Genomic DNA, 20,188 nt, shown 5'->3' on the forward strand with positions numbered 1-20,188 from the left:
CCATGAGGTAGAGTTTTTCCTGGAACTAGGTCGAAGGGACAGTCCCATTCACGATGAGGAGGAAGAGTGTTGTCTCCCTGCTTACTAAACACGTCACAAAAGTCTTGGTAAACTTCGGGGAGACCTTATAAGGGTTTCACAAGAGAGTTTTGTAAAGGAACCACTTGATGAAGCCAATTCTGAAAGCAAAATGGACTCCAGGCGGTAATCTGCAAGGAAGCCCAATCAATACAGGGATTATGTCTTTGAAGCCACGGGAGGCCCAGAATTAATTCGTGACAGGCTTTAGGAATCACAAGATAAGACAAACTTTTTACATGGAGCGCCCTAACTTTGAGCTTCAAAGATTGGGTGCAATGCATAATTCTCCCACCGGCAATTTGACTACCATCTACAGCCATTAAGGACCCTGGATGTGGCAGCCGTTCGGTGAGTATGCAATGTCTGTGAATGAAGTCCGCAGTGAGGAAATTCCTGGCAGCTCCTGAGTCGAGCAGAGCAGGAACACTTAGACTTGGTTCACCTCCAACAAGGCAATGAGGGTAGGATCAGTTTTCTCATGTGATTCCATGGATACTCCTAACTTAACCCCTCTATCATAAGTTAGGAGGAGGCATTTCCCGGACAGGAAGGACAAGACTTGAGTTAATGCTGCGGAGAAGCGCAGTACAGACAGAGATTTCCTAGATGTCTTCTCTGACGTTCTTCAGTAGTCAACCGGGAGCGATTCACTTGCATGGGTTCATCAGGAGGAGGAGAAGAAGTAACACGGTGAACAGAACGACCTTTGGCTCGGTCAAACCGACTTCTCTCTATAACTCGCTCCCTATGTCGCAGGTCGACTTTATTACATAGGGAAATCAGGCCATCCAATGAAGAGGGCAACTCACAGGAAGCTAGATCATCTTTGATTCTCAGATAATCCATTCCAAAAAGCTGCTGTTAAGGCGTCTTCATTCCAGCTACGGAATAAAATCACATATATTGGCTGACAGTCTTGCTGCCTTGACGAAGACATAAAACATCATTGGAGGCAGAGGTCGTTCTACCAGGTTCAGCGAAGATTTTTTGAAAAGTTGATATGAATTCAGTGTAGTTGGAGAGAACTGGGTCAGCCTTCTACCACAGTGGAGAAACCCAGTCCAGGGCTTCACCGGTTAATAAGGATATTATATATGCCACTCGAGTTCTGGCAGTGGGAAAGCTTGCTGTCTGCGATTCAAAATGGATCTCGCACTGGTTTAAAAACCCTCGGCAAAACTTTGGAATCCCATCAAACCTGCTAGGAGGAGAAAGTGAAAGACGGAGTACTGGAAGAGAGACTACTGAAGGAGCAGATGCTGGGGCAGGATTACTAGACTGGAGGTCTGTCCTAGAAGAGCTTGGCTATTGTCCAAACGAGTAGAGACATCTTGAATGTATTGCATCAACTGCACCTGAGCAGACTCCTGTCTGCCCAGACAATTCAACACTTCAAGTACTTGGAATGTTACTCCGGACTGGAGTAACATGGAATGAACTTTAAGAACTTGGATTATGACTCGCTGTACTGGGTAGCACTGGTAACACACTGGAAACTCAGCAACATTGGTAAGAACTGAGAATCAGCCTTGCTATGCTAGGATGCATAGGTTTCACACCGGGAGCTCAGAAACATAAGACTTGCAGCAGCAATGGACATTGTTGCACTGGCAACCAGCATGTGTTACAGGAAGGTCTTTTATACCATCAGGCTAAAGCGGATTGGCTGAAGCAACTTTAGACGGCTGCTGACTGGATGCATGAGTATTACCTGACCAGGCCCAACATGACTGCGCCCATGTTCCAGGAAACTTGTATACTGGCACGCTGAGGGCGCGCATGGATTTGTGGCAGAGACAAGGTCAACAGCGGGAATGCTGCAGATGACCCTCAGGTGGAGGCCCCGCATCAGAGATCACTGGAACAGCAGGCCGTTGGCTCTGCGGACAGCGATGGCACAGACGTATAGGAAGATGCAGGCGTCTGGGGCGGAGGTCTCTAGCATGGTTTGTGACAACAGTGCTCAGGCTACTGGTTCTGGCATGTTTAAATAACTTGCCTGGCATGTCCATAACACTAATGATAGTTCCTTCTTCGGTGTTGTGACCTGTGTTCCTGTGATCTACTCGATGTTGCTGACCTGGTTGAATATATAATTTTTTGCTGTTCTTTTATAACTTGATCTTGGATTTTCTCCTGACCACTACTTGTTTCCTGCCAAACCTAACCAGAAATTTTTACCATTATTCTCTCTGTGTACAGCTTACCCTGGCAGGTATTACAGGTTGAGTCTCCCATATCGAAATATTCCGAAATATGGAATATTTTTGGCATGATTGAGATGGTGAAACCTTTGCTTTTGATGATTCAATGTACACAAACTTTGTTTTAGGCACAAAAGTATTAAAAATATGGTATAAAATTACCTTCAGGCTGTGTGTATATGAAACATAAATGAATTTCATGTCTGTAGACAAACTTTGTTTGAACCACAAAATTATTGAAAATATTATATAGAATGACCTGCAGTCTGCAGGCTGTGTGTATAAGGTATATATAAAACATAAATGCATTCTGTTTTTAGATTTGGGACCCATTTCCAAGATATTTCATTATGTTATGCAAATATAAAAAAATACTGAATATTCTGATATCCAAAATACCCCTGGTCCCAAGCATTTTGGATATGGGAGACTCAACCTTTACTGCTTTGTTGGTATATAACCAATTTTGACTCTGGAGTCTTTGGGCCTGATTCAGTAGTGTACATAATAGCGATTAAGCACGCAGTCGATCGATTGTTTGCCATTGCGCATGTGTACAAGCTGCAGTGCGTGTGCGCAGTGATTGCATTGCAATTACAGATGCACAAAGGAATCCATCACAGAGTGTGTGACAGGATGTTAGCGTTTGGGGGTGGTGACGGGGGAATGGTCAGAGAAATGCAGTCGTGCCTGTACGTTTGAACGCCGTTTCAAGGGCATGCATAAATTAACCACTGCGATTGCATATGCAGCATGAGAGCTCCCTGTGCGACGAGACTTGCAGTTTCTGCAGCTGGTCAGATCTGCTGTAAAATGTGCGTGATGGGCTGATGTCCGTCGATGGTACCGATGTATACATAGAAATGAGAGGTTAAAAAGATATGAGAAAGCAGCAGTGGGTGTCTTTACGCTGGCTGAGCTGTAGCCTGCATTAGCATATTTTCACAGCTGCGTTGCGTGCGACTTCACAGGTGCAATCGCAATCCATACTCAATGAGGCGTTTTGTCATTATATACCTGCATCTAGCCATTGGAGTATATGAATGTCACTGTGTTTCTGCAGGCAGCCTTAACCCTCAGAAGGTATACCATACTTACCGACTTTGCCAGGCAGTTTGCCAGGAGCAGCTGGAGAGGACCTGCTCCTCTCATCTTCAGGGGGCGGGGCCAGACTATAGCCGTCATTATGCCCCACCACCTTTTTTCAGGAAAACCCCGCGATTCGCAGGTCCCTTAGGGGCAGGGCTAAATTACGCAAATTGCAACATTTAGCACTGCCCCCTTCCTACGGGGAGCGAGCGAGCGGGTCTGAATCAGGCCCCCTGTTCCAACCTCTGGGTCAGATCCGGATATTAGGTATAAAAGCAGTATTAGTGGTTTTGAGGGGGAGAATTAATAAAGCTTGGAGAGAGATAAAATTGTGAGATACAGCACCAACTAACTGTCATTTCCCAAACACAGGGGTCTATTTACTAATCCTTAGATGGAGATAAAGTGAACAGATATAAAGTAGCAGACAACCGGCTCCTGTCATTTTTCAAACACAGCCTGTGATATGGCAGTTAGGAGCTGATTGGATGGTACTTTATTTATGTTCACTGTATCTCCATCCAAGGCTAAAGCTGGCCACACACTAGACCAACTTTCATCCAACCATCCAACTATTTGATTGGTTGGAATGAAAATCTGGTAATGTATGGGAGTAACTGATAAACAGCAATTTGCTCCCAAATGCCAGAAAACAGATGAAAATGGTCGTTCAGACAAGTTTGTTAAATGTTTGATCTAAACAATTTGTTCAAACAACAGTTTTTGTCCATTTTCTGGCATTTGGGAGCAAATTGCTGAATGTCATTTGCTTTCATACCTTACCAGATTTTCATTCCAACCAATCAACTAGTTGGCTGGTTGGATGTAAGTTGGTCTAGTGTGTGGTCAGCTTTAGTAAACAGATCCCACAGCCTGTAACGTGAAAGGAGATTATTGGTTGGTGCGTTATCTCTCACATTTAATATAGTATGTATTTGTTTCCTGATTTCCTAAATTCTGACACCTGTAGACTCTGCTTGAGCTTACCTATTACAGAACCTTCTCCGACAGGCAGATGTGATTAACGTGAGTAAACTCTGTCCACATGCATTCCTGGAATTACTCATTTCTACATACTACAGAGATATTAATTATCTCCATGCTCAATTTATTCATGCCATTGTAAATTATAATAATGCACACTAATGATCTTAGCAAGATTCTACTATATTGTGTCATTATTTACAACAAAGACTAAATTGAGATTAAGTATATTATAAAGTGTAATAAAATGAAAAACAATTTAGAAATTGTCAAACACTTCTTGAATAAAAATCCACTCGGCATGGTGTAATTAGTTACTAATGACTAATCGTTTATAAACAGGGATGGCCATAAAGAAAGAAACTGAGGCTGTAGTCATACAGGCTACGGGTGGAGCTGGTTCAGGTGCACAGGAACCAGTCACAATGAATGACAAGTGAAACTGACATTTCCTGCTGCAATAAGAAATTGTAAGCAAGTGCAATTTGCTTGTCAAGAAAAAAGTAACTAAAATGTTCAATTATTTAAATAAATGGACTAATCTAGTGGTGGAAACAATAAATTCAGCCAGAGAAGAAGGTCCTAAGTAAAACCCAGCGATCTGGCGCTACCTTTGACACCTAGTGCCCATCAGTCACTGCTAATGCATGCCCTAGCTGGCAGTGGACAAGTTGCCCATCTGAGGGCAGCAGTAGTGAGGAGAGTACAGTACAGCAGTCTGACATATAAGCCTTGTTCTTGACAAAACAGTCTTTTCTCAGACAGGCACCTGGTTATCTAACAAGCCACTAGCCTCGTGAGTGTTGGGTCAGATTTCTCGTAAGAAACTTGAAAATATCTATTTATCATTTATTTTCACTAAAGACTGTTTTGTTTAAAACAAATAATCAACATATTGCACACATAGCAAAATTATCAAGAATATTAATCATAATCCATCCATCATTAATCATCGTCCATCAGACACCTTGGCCCAAATGTAATAGGGTGAAAGTGTAGAAAATGTGACAGTTTAGCAGTAAAACTCTCACACTATTACATTGGTCGAGTTGTATTTTCAAAATGGGAAAACATCTAGATGAGAGTTTAAATCATGAGTTTTTTGAGTCTGAAAAACATGCGAGTTTGCATGTTCTTTATTACATTGGCCCAGTTTAAAAAGTATGAGGGTTTATTCTCACATTTTCTAAACTCTCAACCTATTACATTTGGCCCCTTATGTTCTTTACCAACATTTGATGCAATATCAAATGTTGGTAGAGAACATAAGGTGGTTACTCTACACATTGCGGTTACACGACCTGATTCAGCAAGGATCGCTATTCTGCTAATTAGCACGCAACGCAGTTGCTATTAGAAGCGGTGATATGCAAATAATTGCATTCACATTGCGATCGCAGCCAAACATAAGGACGCCCACTTCCCCTTAGACACAGCAGTATAATTTAGCAACATAGCGAAATAATCTGTAACATCGGACCCATATGCACAGTTAAGGCAGGTCAGTCCTCACTCAGGAACTGCTAACTCCAGCACACGCTATGAGGTGTCAGGCTGCGTATGGGATCGCAGTGGCTAATTAATGCACACCCCTGCAACGCCGTTAAAGCGCACTGGCATGTCTGCGTGCGGCAGACCAAATCCCCGTTACCACCCACAAACTGCACTCCGTCAATCACTCTGCAATGGATCTGCGTCGCCACTATGATTGCAGCACCTGGTTCGTGCACATGCACTGTGATGCGTACGTATACGCAGTGCGAAACAATCGGCCAATTGCGTGCGTATTAGCAACTGCAATCCTTGCTAAATCAGGCCCACAGGCTCCATTCCACCATGTAGATGAGAATAATAAGTAGAGGAAGTATATATTCATTAATAATAATAACAGCAATAACCAGAACATTTATAGCACTTTTTTATAGACAAATAAATAATTTCATAGATGCAAGATGTGCATCTATAGCAGTCCTGGACAATGTTTGAAAGTCCGTTTAGTCAGTTACAGCGATCCCCCAGACAATTCTTGCAGTCAGTGGAAGGGATGATATTACTGGAGAACCATTGTGTAGAAATAAATATAGACTTTGTAGTATTCCATGTTTTCAAATTTCCATGGTCTTCTTATCAAACATGATTCAAGTTATAGAGAATAATACTGTCAGGTTGTTGACAGTTAACATGTTGACACCTCAATGTTGAAAGTCATAGAGGGGTATTCATATTGGGAGCGAAAAGTCCGTGCTGGACTTTTCGCTACACATCGGAGAATTTTCAGGGAGAAAGTATCGAGTGCGCGCCCGCTTTATCCCCGTATTCAATATAAATCCTCCGAAAATGGGACCTGGCGAAGTGGGATTTGCGTTAAAAAATGAAGTTTTCCTGGAAAAAATTGTAGGACCCCCCTAAAGTTGTAAAAACATGGGGGATCACTATGGGTACCCCCGTTTTAGCCTGCAAATGTTGGGGATTTAAACAGCTGCGGCAGGTGCTTTTTTCCCGACATTGAAGAAGTGATGCAGAAGAGCACTTAGGTTATTTTTTTCGGTTTTTTTAAGTGGTCCCATCAAATTTGGGGTACATGAAAATGGGTACTAGCATATTTTGATGTCCCTAAAGTAAGTTTTTAAAAATTCTGCAATTGTGCACCTGCCGCTATAAATCTATTCTAGAAAACACCTGCCCCATACTTGCAGAATAGCCCTCATCCTATTTCCCTAGTTTTAAACAATTTTTTTCCCATTTTTTTTTTTTAACCCCAATTTTTTAATTAATTTTTTGGGGTGTCCCTATTTTTTTTTTTCTTTACTTTTTTTGACACAGTTATTTTTTAAATGTCATTCCCAGGGGTGCAGGCTATTTTTTTTAAGCCTGTACCCCTAAACTCCAATTCTGCACTTTTTTTCGACACCTATTCAATGGTGAAAAATTATCCCCGTTTTTTATCAAAGACTTTTCGAACCTGCAAAAAGTCTTTGAAATTGAATAGTGTGAAACTAAAACCTGCGATAATGATGTCATAGGTGTGAATTTAACGCAAAAACTGAGTTTTCGCACCCATATTGAATTCCCCTAATAATGTCTACATAATTAACATGTCGACAATCAAAAGGTCGATAAATGAAATCTATATACAGTCAAACTGTTGACAATAGATATTTTAGGGTTATGGTTGAGGTTAGGCTTCAATTGGGTATCAACATTATGTACAAGTCAACATTTTGGCTGTAAACATTTTGAACATGTCGACATTCTGTCCATGTTGACATACTGTATGTGTTGACATTATGTCGGACAACATTTTGATTGTCGACAAAATATACCAGACCCTTTGTTTAGTCTTTGACTACTGTACTGTTCTGTCTGGTTCTGGTTTAAGTTTTGTTGGTTATAAACAAAATTTTGTTTTGTTGCCTACTAGTATTAGTTGTGTGGACTACTGTGCGGGTATACACACAATCTGTGTTTTTTTCTGATGATACTCAAAGGTAAGCAATACAGGCACTTTTTTGGTATAATTCTTATAAATAGTTCTTTAAACAGGAGGAAATCAGTGAAATAATGTCAGAAATGAACACAGTAAGTGTCTGAAGACTTGTCCTGAGTGTGGAAGCCACTTTAAATCTTGTATCTACAAGTATGATGAGAATCGGTAACTTTTTTTGTTCATAGAAAAAAAGCACTGTATATAGATAGCTAGCCATCATTCTTTCTACAATGAACATCAAATATTGGTTGAGAAATTCTTCCTGTCACAAGCGGCATTGGCCACACTTACCATGGCAGTAAGAGCATCGTGGAGCTGCTGCCAGGTCTGGTCTCACAAGGGGATTCCAGGAAGCTGCCTCCTGCCATGGCGGTCTCCCTGGTTCAATCATCTTGGTCCCCGGCATGTTATGCCACTGGCTGCCACCATTACTGCAGGGCAGTGTGGGGAAGGCTCCCTAGGACTAAATTGCGCATGTGCGCCTTCTACTGGTCCTATTTATAACCTCAGGTTAATACATCAGATCCAAGTTCCTCATTTAAGGGAAGTCTGCCCAGCTTCCTAAGCTTGGTTATTAGAGAAACCTACATGCCGTTTGGATATGACCGCTCTCTCAAATTCCTTTTTCCAGTTAAACCTTGTTCCTGCCTTGTACCTTGGATTATCTTTCTGTTTACCGAATTTCCACTTCCTGTACTTTGCCAATCTGATTGACTTTATGTGTACCAAAGTCCTGCTAATTCTCGCCTGTGTCTTGCCAGCCTCAGTAACCCCATGTGTCTTGAATCCTTGCTGCCAGTCTGGACCGGTCTGTTGCCAGCTTCCAGCTGGGAAACCTGAATCCGATTGGCTTCAGCCTACAGTCCATAACCATCACCTCATGACAATTCCCAACACTGTTGCAGAGCTTCCCACAAATGTGTTGCACTTGTAGGTTGTTTTATTTTCACCCTACTGTCCAGTTCATCCCAAACCAGACTGTAGGGGTTTAAGTCAGGAAACATTGCCTGCTATTCCATGATTTAAAACCTACCATCTTGTTTTTTACCCTTGAATATAGATTTGACATAGCCTGGAGGAATGTTTTGGGTAATTATCTTGCTGTAGAATGACCCCTTGACCGACAAGGCGTAGACCAGAGGGTACTGTATGGCGCTGCATAATACTGTGGTAGCCCTTTTGTTTCAGGTGTCAGTTACTCTGTGCAAGTCGCCAACTGGGAATCCTGCAAAAGCACCCCAGATCATCACGCTTCCTCTTCCATGTTTGATAATTTGTGTCACACACTGAAAACAAAAACACAATGTACATGCGTAATGAACTAAATATTTAACATTTTGAATCATTGGTCCATAAGATTACTCCAGTGCTTCATGGTCCAGACCTATTTTTCATTGCTGCATGACAGCTGTAAGTTCTTAACTCATATATGCTTTAAACTTCGAAAGAACATCACACCTTCTATATGGCTTTAAATTAATATATGTCTTTAATTTACATGGACAACCAATTTTTTCTGCTACTGGAAATCTTTTTCTGTCCCCTAAACCTTCGACTCCAGGCGAATCTAGATGAGTAAAGCTGCGTGTCCACTTGCTGACTATGGAAAGACAGTACGATTACGACATCGTAATCGTACAGTCGTTACTGATCCCCTGTAGTGCTTACACTGAACAATATGTCGTCCAGTGTGGGCACCCTCCCTCATACCTGAACATGGCCAATCTGTCGTTATCGGCAGATTGACCGGCATATTCCGGCGATGATTGATGTCGGAAACGACCACAAGCGGGTGCGCGCATCGCTGATCATTTCCAACATTATAGTTCACGATTAATGAGAGATTGAACGATTACGATGTCATAATCGTTCAATCGCTCATTAAAATCGCTTAATGGATACACAGCTTAAGAAAAATAGACAAACATTCAGCGGCTAGGTCAAAGCGTAGAAGAGATGAGTAAGGAAATACTGAATATTCACTTCAAATGGAGTACAACAAAAAATAAAATCAGTACTATTGAATGTTAATCTGTAGAGGGGGATAGACCTCTAAGTCACCCCCACTGTCCCACAATAGTATTTTAGCACTTATCGTATTCCAATCTGAATATCAAACATCCAGGTATTTTCCATAAAGTTCCATCGATCATATGGTCAAACGGAAAGATGATCCTTTGTTCTCTCCTCTTTAAAATTCCACATGTAGTAGAAGAAGAGAAGGCAATGACATAGTGTAATCCGATAATTTTAATAATCTTCACAAAATGGAAACAAATACAAGAAATATATGTAAAAACACCACCAATAATCGATTAAAGGCGTAACAGAAGGTGTGGGTGTAAGGAATTTACACCTAAACTTGCACAATACAACATTCCCCGGGATCAGGAATCTGTAGTCCACTAGCATCCTCCTGGGGCAAATACCTCTAGTATTCCCGCCTCCAAGGTAGGTAAGTTTAAATCCTCAGCACCGTGTTTCAACTCACAAAGGAGTCTTTATCAAGGTGTGTCTAGATGAGTGATACCCATTGAACAATGGGAGGTCCTTTAACCTCCAAAAGGGCCACATAGTACCCATAATCTCAGTAATATTTTAACTCAATATACTTAAGCAATGAAAAAGACACCAATCATCAGCAGGCATATTAAACAAGTGTTACAAGTTACAAAAAGCATGACAACAGAGCAGGATAGAATAAGGGGACTGGCTGTTGCCAATCGCTCATTTAGATTATCAGTTTTAAGTCACGCCTTCCAACATCGAAGGTGGGTATCTCAGGACTTGAAGTGTGGCCATATTTTCAGCAGGCTGTCTGCCTAGTTCTAAAATGAGTTATGCTACCCCCATATCTGCTGCCAATCCTCCTCCTGTAACCCTTTAATTATCAGTGTTCCATCTACCTAAAATCTTTGTTCCATTGATGAAATGTCTTGGTGGGATCACTGACTGTGCTCGTCATTCATTGCAACGCAGATGTCATGGAAGAAGTCCAGATGAGAGTCGAGAAAGTGGATTTTGAGTGACATGTTTCAGCCTAATTGATGATACTTTTCTAGTAGGTTGTTCACAATTTCAACATCTTCCAGCTCTTCTAGTATCCAATAAGCCATACACCCTTAACGCTTCCCAAGTCACTTTCTCATTAACCTGGAGAACTCGGTCGACATTTTCAGCGTTAAAAAGCTGACGAATTTGTGGACCAACAAAGATTCCTTCTTTAACTTTAGCATCACTGAGAAGTAGAATTATTCCATGCAGGTACTTGAAAGCTTCTCCATCTTTGTTTGATGTATAAATGGGGCAGAAGAATATTGCTTTGATCAACCAGAAGACTGTGATGGACATTTTTTTACATGGCCTACAATGACTCGGTATTCCTTTATTCAGGTTTGCCAACCTAAACATTCTAGACACCAAAATTCTCTAGTATTTAACAAAATACCCTTACAAGATCATAACTTAGCTACATAATGGAACCGAGAGTTAATAGAGAGTGTTAATAGTCACATTTGTTCTTTGCATGCTGAAATCAATTAGAAGTAACTAATTTCTTGTCGGAAACATTTTCATTGTTGCGCAGTGTTACTGACCAGGTCCATATTCTGGGTGATTATTGTTCATAATAGTTGTTTCATTGGCTGATCTGAACGATTATCGCTCAGTGTATGGTCATCTTTAATGGGGTTATACATTTATGCCAGTTTTAAGGCACCCTAAATGTAGCTTGGGTGTATTTTAAAAGCTGAGCAAACTTTGGGGACGATTCAATTTACAGTGCCTTGCAAAAGTATTCACCCCCATTGCATTTTTCATGTTTTTTTTGCCTCGCAACCTGGAATTAAAATGGATTGTTTTAAGGTGTGCATCATTTCATTCACAGAATGCCTAAAACTGTGAAGTTGTGTTTTTTTTATATTGTGAACCAAACAACATTTAGGACAACATAACAGAAAACTTCAGTGTGCATAACTATTCACCCCCCTATAGTCAGTACTTTGTCGAGCCACCTTTTGCGTTAATTACAGCTGCAAGTCACTTTTGATAAGTCTCTATGAGCTTGCCACATCTTGCCCCTGGGATATTTGCCCATTCCTCAAGGCAAAACTGCTCCAGCTCCTTCATGTTGGATGGTTTCTGCTTGTGACCAGCAATCTTCAAGTCTGAAAACAGATTCTCAATTGGATTGAGATCTGGGCTTTGACTAGGCCATTCCAACACATTTAAACGTTTCCCCTTAAACCACTCGAGTAGCAGTATGCTTTGGGTCATTGTCCTGCTGGAATCCCAGTCCCAGTCTAAAATCACAGGCAGACTGAAAAGGTTTTGCTCAAAAATATCCCTGTATTTAGCACCATCCATCTTTCCTTCGACTCGAATCAGTTTCCCAGTCCCTGCTGCTGAAAAACATCCCCACAGCATGATGCTGCCACCACGTTTCACTGTGGGGATGGTGTTCTTGGGGTGATGGGATGTGTTGGGTTTGCGCCAGACATAGCGTTTTCCTTGGAGGCCGAAAAGTACAATTTTAGTCTCATCTGACCAGAGCACCTTCCTCCATACATTTGGGGAGTCGCCCACATGCCTTTTGGCAAACTCAAGTTGTCTTTTCTTATTTTTATCACTAAGTAATGGCTTTTTTCTGGCCACTCTTCCATAAAGCCCAGCTCTGTGGAGTGTACGGCTTATTGTGGTCACATGCACAGATACACCAGTCTCTGCTGTGGAACTCTGCAGCTCCTTCAGGGTTACCTTTGGTCTCTGTGCTGCCTGATTAATGCCCTCCTTGCCCGGTCTGTGAGTTTTGGTGGGCGGCCCACTCTTGGCAGGTTTGTTGTGGTACCATGTTCTTTCCATTTGATGATGATGGATTTGATGGTGCTCCGGGGGATCATCAAAGATTTGGATATTTTTTTATAACCCAACCCAGAATTGTACTTCTCAACAACTTTGTCCCTGACTTGTCTGGAGCGTTCCTTGGTCTTCATGCCTCTGGGGCCTTTCAAAAAAGGTGTGTTTATACTGACAGATCATGTGACACTTAGATTTCACACAGGTGGACTTTATTTCACTAATTATGTGACTTCTGAAGGGAACTGGTTAAACCACAACTTTTGAGGGGCTTCATAGTAAAGGGGGTATTTACATATGCACATGCTAATTTTCAGAATATTATTTATAAAGATCATTTTTTTATATATATTTTTCTCATTTCACTTCACCAAATTGGACTATGTTGTGCAGATCCATCACATAGAATTCAGATAAAAAAAATTAAATAAATTACAGGTTGTAATGTAACAAACAAGGTAAAAAGGGGGGGGGGGTGAATACTTTTGAAAGGCACTGTAGCGCAATGTTGAATAGCGTCGTGAAGGAGTTACCGTAGCTATTTAATTGACCACCCTGTTAAGTCCTACTACAACCACTTAAGTTGGAGAAAGACGGTTACCACACCTTAAACTGGGTGTTTAGTCGCGCCAACCAGCATTCTTCGACTAAACTGCCAGGCGTGAGGCTGTTAGCGCAGTGCCAAGCCGAAAAAGCGGCACTTAAGTCAGATTTCTGCTTTCATCTCAGGAGTGTGCGAGAAGAAATTCTGTAGTCAGTCTAAACAGTGCGGTCAATTGAACAGCTCCGGGAACTCCTTCCTGGGGCTGTTCAAAATCGCGCTGAATTGAATCACCCCCTTAGTGCTAAAGAAGTTCCCAACTATCCTTTCAAAACTATGGGGGAGATTTATCAAATGTTGGAAAGAGATAAAGTAACACCAAATACAGTGTATCTGGAAAGTATTCACAGCGCTTCACTTTTTCCACATTTTGTTATGTTACAGCCTTATTCCAAAATGGAATAAATACATTTTTGTCCTCAAAATTCTACACACAATACCCTATAATGACCACGTGTAAAAAGTTTTTTTTGAGATTTTTGCAAATTTAATAAAAAAACCCCAAAAACTAAGAAATCACATGTACATAAGTATTCACAGCCTTTGCCATAAAGCTCAAAATTGAGCTCAGGTGCATCCAGTTTCCACTGATCATCCTTGAGATGTTCCTATATAATGTGTATGGTGGGGGCGTATTATGTGGAAGAGAGGTGTATGGGGATGTATAAGCTTTGAGGAGAAAGGAGGTGTATAATGTGTGTATGGGCGGGGGGAGGGGGGTATAATGTGTGTATGGGTGGGGGAGGAGGGGTATAATGGGTGCTGGGGGTGTTGGGATCAGTGTACTGTGTCACCAGGTTCTCTGTGTTCCTCCCACCCGAGTAACGACCAGTGCAGGTCTAAGACTCTCTTACACCTGGCCCCACCTCCCCAATTTTCCTCATTACTCACTTAACACCTGTCTCTGTCTGTGCCCCCACCAGCATTGGGTCAACTCACCTGTGTCTCCCAGCATTATTGGGTCACGTGTGTGGAGGTGAGAGGGAGCTGGCTGCTGCTGCCCCCGGTAAGTCCCCTCCACTGCAAGCTGCAGCGTTGGTAAGGCAGCAGGAATCGGATCCTCCAGGTGTAGGCATCTCAGTAGCTCCTCACTAGAGAGCATGGCACTCTGCATCAAGAAGGATGAATCTGATTGGTGCAAATACAGGGGAGGCGGAGCTGCAGAAAATGTCCTCCCGATCAGGTGAACGCTAGAGCAGACTGCGTGGCGTTAACATCTTCCAGAACGGGAGCCGCTACTTACATTTAAAAAAATTGCAAATTGGTGGCAGAGGCTAATGGGTGGTTCTGTGGAGCACCCCTTAGTTTCGCCTATGGTCCCATGCTGATTGAGAGAAACTCAGATAAAAAAAAGTGTTGCTTATCAATTTAATCAGCACAGTCTCCTGTTGCATACTAGACGCATCGCATTGCAACTTATACTGGAAAAAAATTTCTGAAAATTTTCTGGAAAAAAGAAAGATGCAAGAGAGACGCCCGGCACTAGCAGAGTCTCATGGGACCAGGCACACTGAAAGGGGCTGTTTGGCGCTGGATCGGTATGAGATGCCGACGCTGGAAGCCCGAATGGTACAAAATCCCGACAGGGGCAGGTAAGTACCCTAACCCTCTCCTCTCCCCCCCTAACCCTAACTCTCCCTTAGTGGTGCCTAACCCTAACCTTCCCGGGGGGAGGTGCCTAACTGTAACCCCCCCTTCCGGCATCCTAAACCTAACCCTCCTGGTGGGGTGCCTAACCCTAACCTCCCCCCAGTGGTGCCTAACCTTAAACCCCCCTTACCGTAGCCTAACCCTCCCCGGGAGGTGCCTAATCATCATCTCTCCCGGGGGTGCCTAATCCTAACCCCCCCCCATCACCGGTTAACCGTGCATATTTACCGCCGTCCAGATGTTCAGGATTTCAGCAGTAAGGCTGCCGACGCCGGTATCCTAATGTCCTACGGGATTCCGGTGTTGGTATTTCGACTGCCGGCATATAAACTGAATCCCGTTTGGCGCAACTGCAGCAAAGATGAGTGCTGACACATCTGTATATACAATACATGATACATCCCTCCCTAAAAACTGTGAGAAGAATGTATTAGTTCCCATCCTGCAGAGTGTTATTATGGGAAATTACTATACTAAAACAAGGGGGGAGATTTTTAAAACAAGCCTTCTAAAAAATGAAAAGTCGACAAGTGAAACAGTTTTCCATAGGAACCAGCTTTTACTGTAGTTATCATTTATCAAGTACATTCTATAAAATGACAGGCAGAAGCTGATTGGTTGCTATGGGCAACTTTTCCACTCTTGCTACATATCCCAATAGGGAAAATCATGTAAGCTTATTCACTGCGCTAAACGCCAAGCAATAAATTATATAGAGTCTGTTTTCTATTATGTGAAAACTACAGAGGCTCAACTGTATCAATAAAACATCATTTTACTTAATATTTTATCCATAGTTTAATAAAACGTGCTTATACACCAATAAAAAAAAATGCGTATAAAAAAAACCCAATTTATAGATGGCGCTGCCTAACGGGGCCAAGCTCCGGAAAGTATCGCGTTCCGGAGTTTGGTACATATGGGGAATGCGGCCAAAACTCAGAAAACTGCAGTTTTTGGAGTTTTGGTCACATTTTGCTTATAGTACATTCCGCCCTATGCTTACATGATTTTTCCTTATTGGTATTTGAATGTTGAAACTTTCAACCGCTTCAATCTCATAATAATACAATGAATGAAGTAGTGATACATCCCCCTAAGACAAACTAACAAGCCACTGTAAACGGATTACGTAATGTATCAATATTGCTCCTGTAGCTATGTAGAAAAAAAAAAGAAATCAAGACCTCCCCTCTTTGCCAAGCTCCTGGATCAAGTCAAACGTACAGTACCTTCTTACCTCCTTTCTAGGATGCAGCTGTCACTGCGCTATTTGCGTCACTGCGCAGGCGCTAAAGCCAATCGTGTTCCTGGAAGAGCGCATGCGCATCGGAGACCGAACGGCTGCGCATCATATTTTAGTTACATTGCCTACTCTCTCTACCATAGAGAGGATAGTCCGGGTGCAGAGCGGCTCAGTGAGTCATCACCAGTGGTGCTTTATATTACAGGAGCAGGAAGGGATGTGATGGATCACATTCAGAATTAAAGAGAGCGAGCAGCTGAGAGTGAGAGAGCCCGTCTGTGCTGCTGGAGAGCGGGCTCACCATCCCATATCACCGCTTATCACCGGACACTGCTGCCTACATCAGCCAGGTACACACTGAGAGACACGTGTCGTGTCCTGTTCACTCTGAGCACCCACTCACTTCCTATGGCATACAGGCACACGCTATGAATGAATGAATGAATGGGGGATCCTGTGTATTGTTAGACCAGCAGCCATTCTGTGCCTTACTATACAGACTGCTTTCTGGAAAACAGAATTACACTTGTATTAGGTGATATGGGGCTGTCAGTGTCAAAAAAGAATTCTAGATGTTATCCATGACTGGTCTATTTTTATATGCTGCTAAGAATTCTTATTTAATAATGTGATGGTTTCCATATTCTGTAACCCATGGAGGGGGTTTACTATTTTTACAGTAGATTCAACGGTTTTATATTCAGATGTAGTAATAATTATTATTGTATTTCTGTTATCCTCATGTTTTGTTGTGCTGATGTTGGGGACTTGCTTCCGCTGGAAGTGTGCTGTTTCCTCTTATGTCCAAGTGGCAGATAAGTGTAATTTACTTTTAGTGCAAATGTTGTTCAGCTTATCATGTAAGTTTTGCTATAGAACATCCTGCGGGATTTTTGGAGTTTAAAATCTTGACTTGTATATCGATTAATAAAATAACCTATTGTGTATATGTTGCAATGACCTGTTTGTTTGTTTCTCCCCCCCCCCCCCCCCCCCCCCTATACACAAGCAATGTTGACCCGGATAGTGCTGAGCAGATAAGGGTTTTGTAGGATGTTGCCTTTTGAACAGATGATGTTATTGGGTGAATTATTCAATCATAAATGTGGTTTTTTTTGTTTTGTTTTGTTTTTTCTTACCGTCTTATAATTCAGCTACATTTTTAGTGATACTTATACCCTATTATATTGTTATATGGTTCCAAAAGTACTGTATGTACCAATACTGTTAATGTCACAAGTGCTAAGTAACCCCTTTCCATGCAAATTCATTATTAATGAGCTGTTCAAGGTCTTGCAATGTCAGACTAGTCACTTTTTGTATGAAGGTCTTAAGCTGGGTACACACTGTACAATGTGTACCCAGCGATGCACATTCTGATTGTCAACATATCGGGCAGTCCCCACACACTGAAGCGATCCAGTGCTTGACTGCCCGATATGTCAGCCGCCCACACATAGACCAGCATGGGATTGTACATCGCTTCACCAGATCTCTTGTGCATGTAGCAAGATCTGGAGGAGCGACTGACGACCCCACGGGAGCGTGCATGTGTTCCTGATACACCTATGCACCCCCAGTGCTCATATTTAGTTTTTTTTGTCCAAAAATTAAATCGCCCTCTTCCCATGCCGTCATGATGATAAGATTTGGGTATTGGCAATACGATTGAGACTAGCGTTTAGACTGGGGATGTTGCAGAAATTTGGGGGAAGATGTACAGTTTACCATTTGGTCACAATAGAAAGAATAGGATAGCAGTTTTTCTTTGCCACTTCTGTAAGTGGCATAGACCTAGAATATTTAAACTGTACCCAAATCTGCTTTTAAATTTCGTGGTGCCCATAATGCGCTTACTCACTCCAAGGTATTTCGTTTTCAAATATAGGTTCCTAATTAACTATGAGTGATATTGGGGCTTATGTAATATGGTGCAACTTGCGGCCGCTGTGGGAACTCCTGCGAGTCTTCCTGCCAGCTGTGTTTAGCCTGTAAAGTGATTGCCGCTTAAAAAATACGGGAAATCTCACAGTAGTTCTTGCAGCGGCTGCAAGTCCCTTCCTAAATTTACTGTTTATTTGGATAGTAATTTCTTTTTCAACATCTAATTCTCCCCCCCCTTTACCTCGTCATAACCGGGGACAGTGAGCGGGCCAAAAAACGGCTCCCCCACCCGCATAGCGCTGCATGGGATAGCACATTGCATCCCCAGATCAGCACAACCTGAGTAAGATCTGGAGGTGCGATGTACGACCCCATCGGCGTGCACACTATCTGATATCTTGCCCATACACTGTATGATATAGCAGCCAAATAGTACCAATCCGTCGGATTGGCTGCTTTATTGCACCGTGTATGGGCTCCTTTACACTGCTTTTGCCCCACCAATCCCTCCACCGGCTTCCAGCCATCTAAACTTTACACTTCCCAAGCTCACAGTTCTTGCCCTTCCTGTTCTGCATCTCCAAACTCCACTCTGTTCTGCAGGTGACTGCCGCCTCTCCACCCCACTGATAATCAACTCACTTACGCCACCAAGACTTGTACCATGCTGCTCCTATTCCGTCTATCACTCTTTCTTACTCTATTAAACTTTCCCCATTTTCATGTTCTTGAAACATACTTAATCACCGCTGCTGGGTACATTTTGTGTCTCCCCACTACTTCTATCTCTACCTTTTTATGATTAGCAGTGCCCTCACTCCTCTTGTGTCATCCCTCCCGACTGTTTCCCATAACTATGCCAATATGTACGGTTATGCTGTTATTGGTGCAAATTTATCTTATAATTTTGTTACTATATGTGCATAACTGCTATATACGGCGTTGCATAACTTTGGTTCCCTTTACATAAATAATAAATGCTGACAATCCTGCTATAATTATTATATGGTGTATTATGTAGTTGCAGAGACCGTTTTGTTTCAGGGTTGTCTGCGCAAGTTCTGCTTGGCACCATTTCCTTATCACACACAAGGTTACTTTGTAAATGGCAAAGAAATTGAAAAGTGAGGCTCTGCCATCGGTCAGCACTAATGGTTTAGTGTAAACTGTATCTAATAGCAGGTGATAAATTACGAATACCACTTTTACACCGCAAAGCCGGGTTGCGTCTGGGATATTGTACACTAGTCCATCCCGGGTGCGGCCTGGCTGAGACCCCTTTCAGACTGGCAGCCTGAGTCGGCTTATTGCCGGGTTGATGATGTCACCAAAGGCATGTGCCGAACCAGCACTTGGAGATGAGCTAATCTCCAAGCGCTGGCTCTTCCTATGCTGTGAATGGATCCCAGGTCACATCGACCCTCGTTACCAGTTCACACTCCACCGCGAGCCAGGTTGAATCAGTGTTCAATCCTTCTCGTGGGATGCGGTCAGGATACCGGCGGGCACTATCCCACCCGCTGATATCCCGACACCCACATCCCAACATGGGACTAAAGATGGACGTCGAAATCCCGACACCTATCATTAACCCCACTAATAAATCCCAGCATACCGAACAAAGGTAAGCCATGTGTCTGAGCGTGTAGCCGTTGGATTAGCTTTAGGGACCCCTGGGGTCAGGGTTAGGCACGCCCCCGGGAGAGTTAGCTTAGGGAAAGGGGGGGGGTGGGTTAGGGTCAGGCACCCCCCCCAGGAGGGTTAGGTTTAGGGTGTGGGGAGGGGGGGGGGGATTAGGTTTAGGCACTAAAGAGGGAAGGTTAGGGTTAGGCACTAGGGAAGGAGGTTAGGGTTAGGCACCACTAAGGGAGGGTTAGGGTAGGGAGAGGGGAGGGTTAGAGTACTTCCTGTAATTAAGATTTTGACCCGTCGGGCCACCGCTGTCTGTATTTGATCTGGCGTCTAAACAACCGCCGCATTACATACCAATTCCTTTTTCGTTACCCTGGTTAAAATGGCGGGTCGCTTGACCTGGGTTATTTCAACTGGGCCCTTTCACACTGCACAATGTCCCGGGTTGCTGCGCGTTCACGTGAAATAATCCGGGA

The 20,188-nt window shown here is 42.8% G+C and overlaps 1 protein-coding gene across 3 annotated transcripts in view; it reads left to right on the plus strand.

Annotated features, from left to right (window-relative positions):
- SOAT1 (sterol O-acyltransferase 1) overlaps positions 1–20,188 on the plus strand; it is a 178,144-nt gene that overhangs the window by 105,173 nt on the left and 52,783 nt on the right. For 2 of the 3 annotated variants that reach the window (XM_088446823.1, XM_088446825.1), the window contains one exon: positions 16,402–16,546. The gene's annotated coding sequence lies outside the window, so the exon portion shown is untranslated. Of the gene's footprint in view, positions 1–16,326; positions 16,547–20,188 lie in introns of those variants that run through there. The other variant, XM_088446824.1, reaches the window with a different exon arrangement.

This window comes from Taudactylus pleione, unplaced genomic scaffold, assembly GCF_031769625.1.
Source record: "Taudactylus pleione unplaced genomic scaffold, aTauple2 ptg000406l, whole genome shotgun sequence".
Lineage (NCBI taxonomy): Eukaryota > Metazoa > Chordata > Amphibia > Anura > Myobatrachidae > Taudactylus > Taudactylus pleione.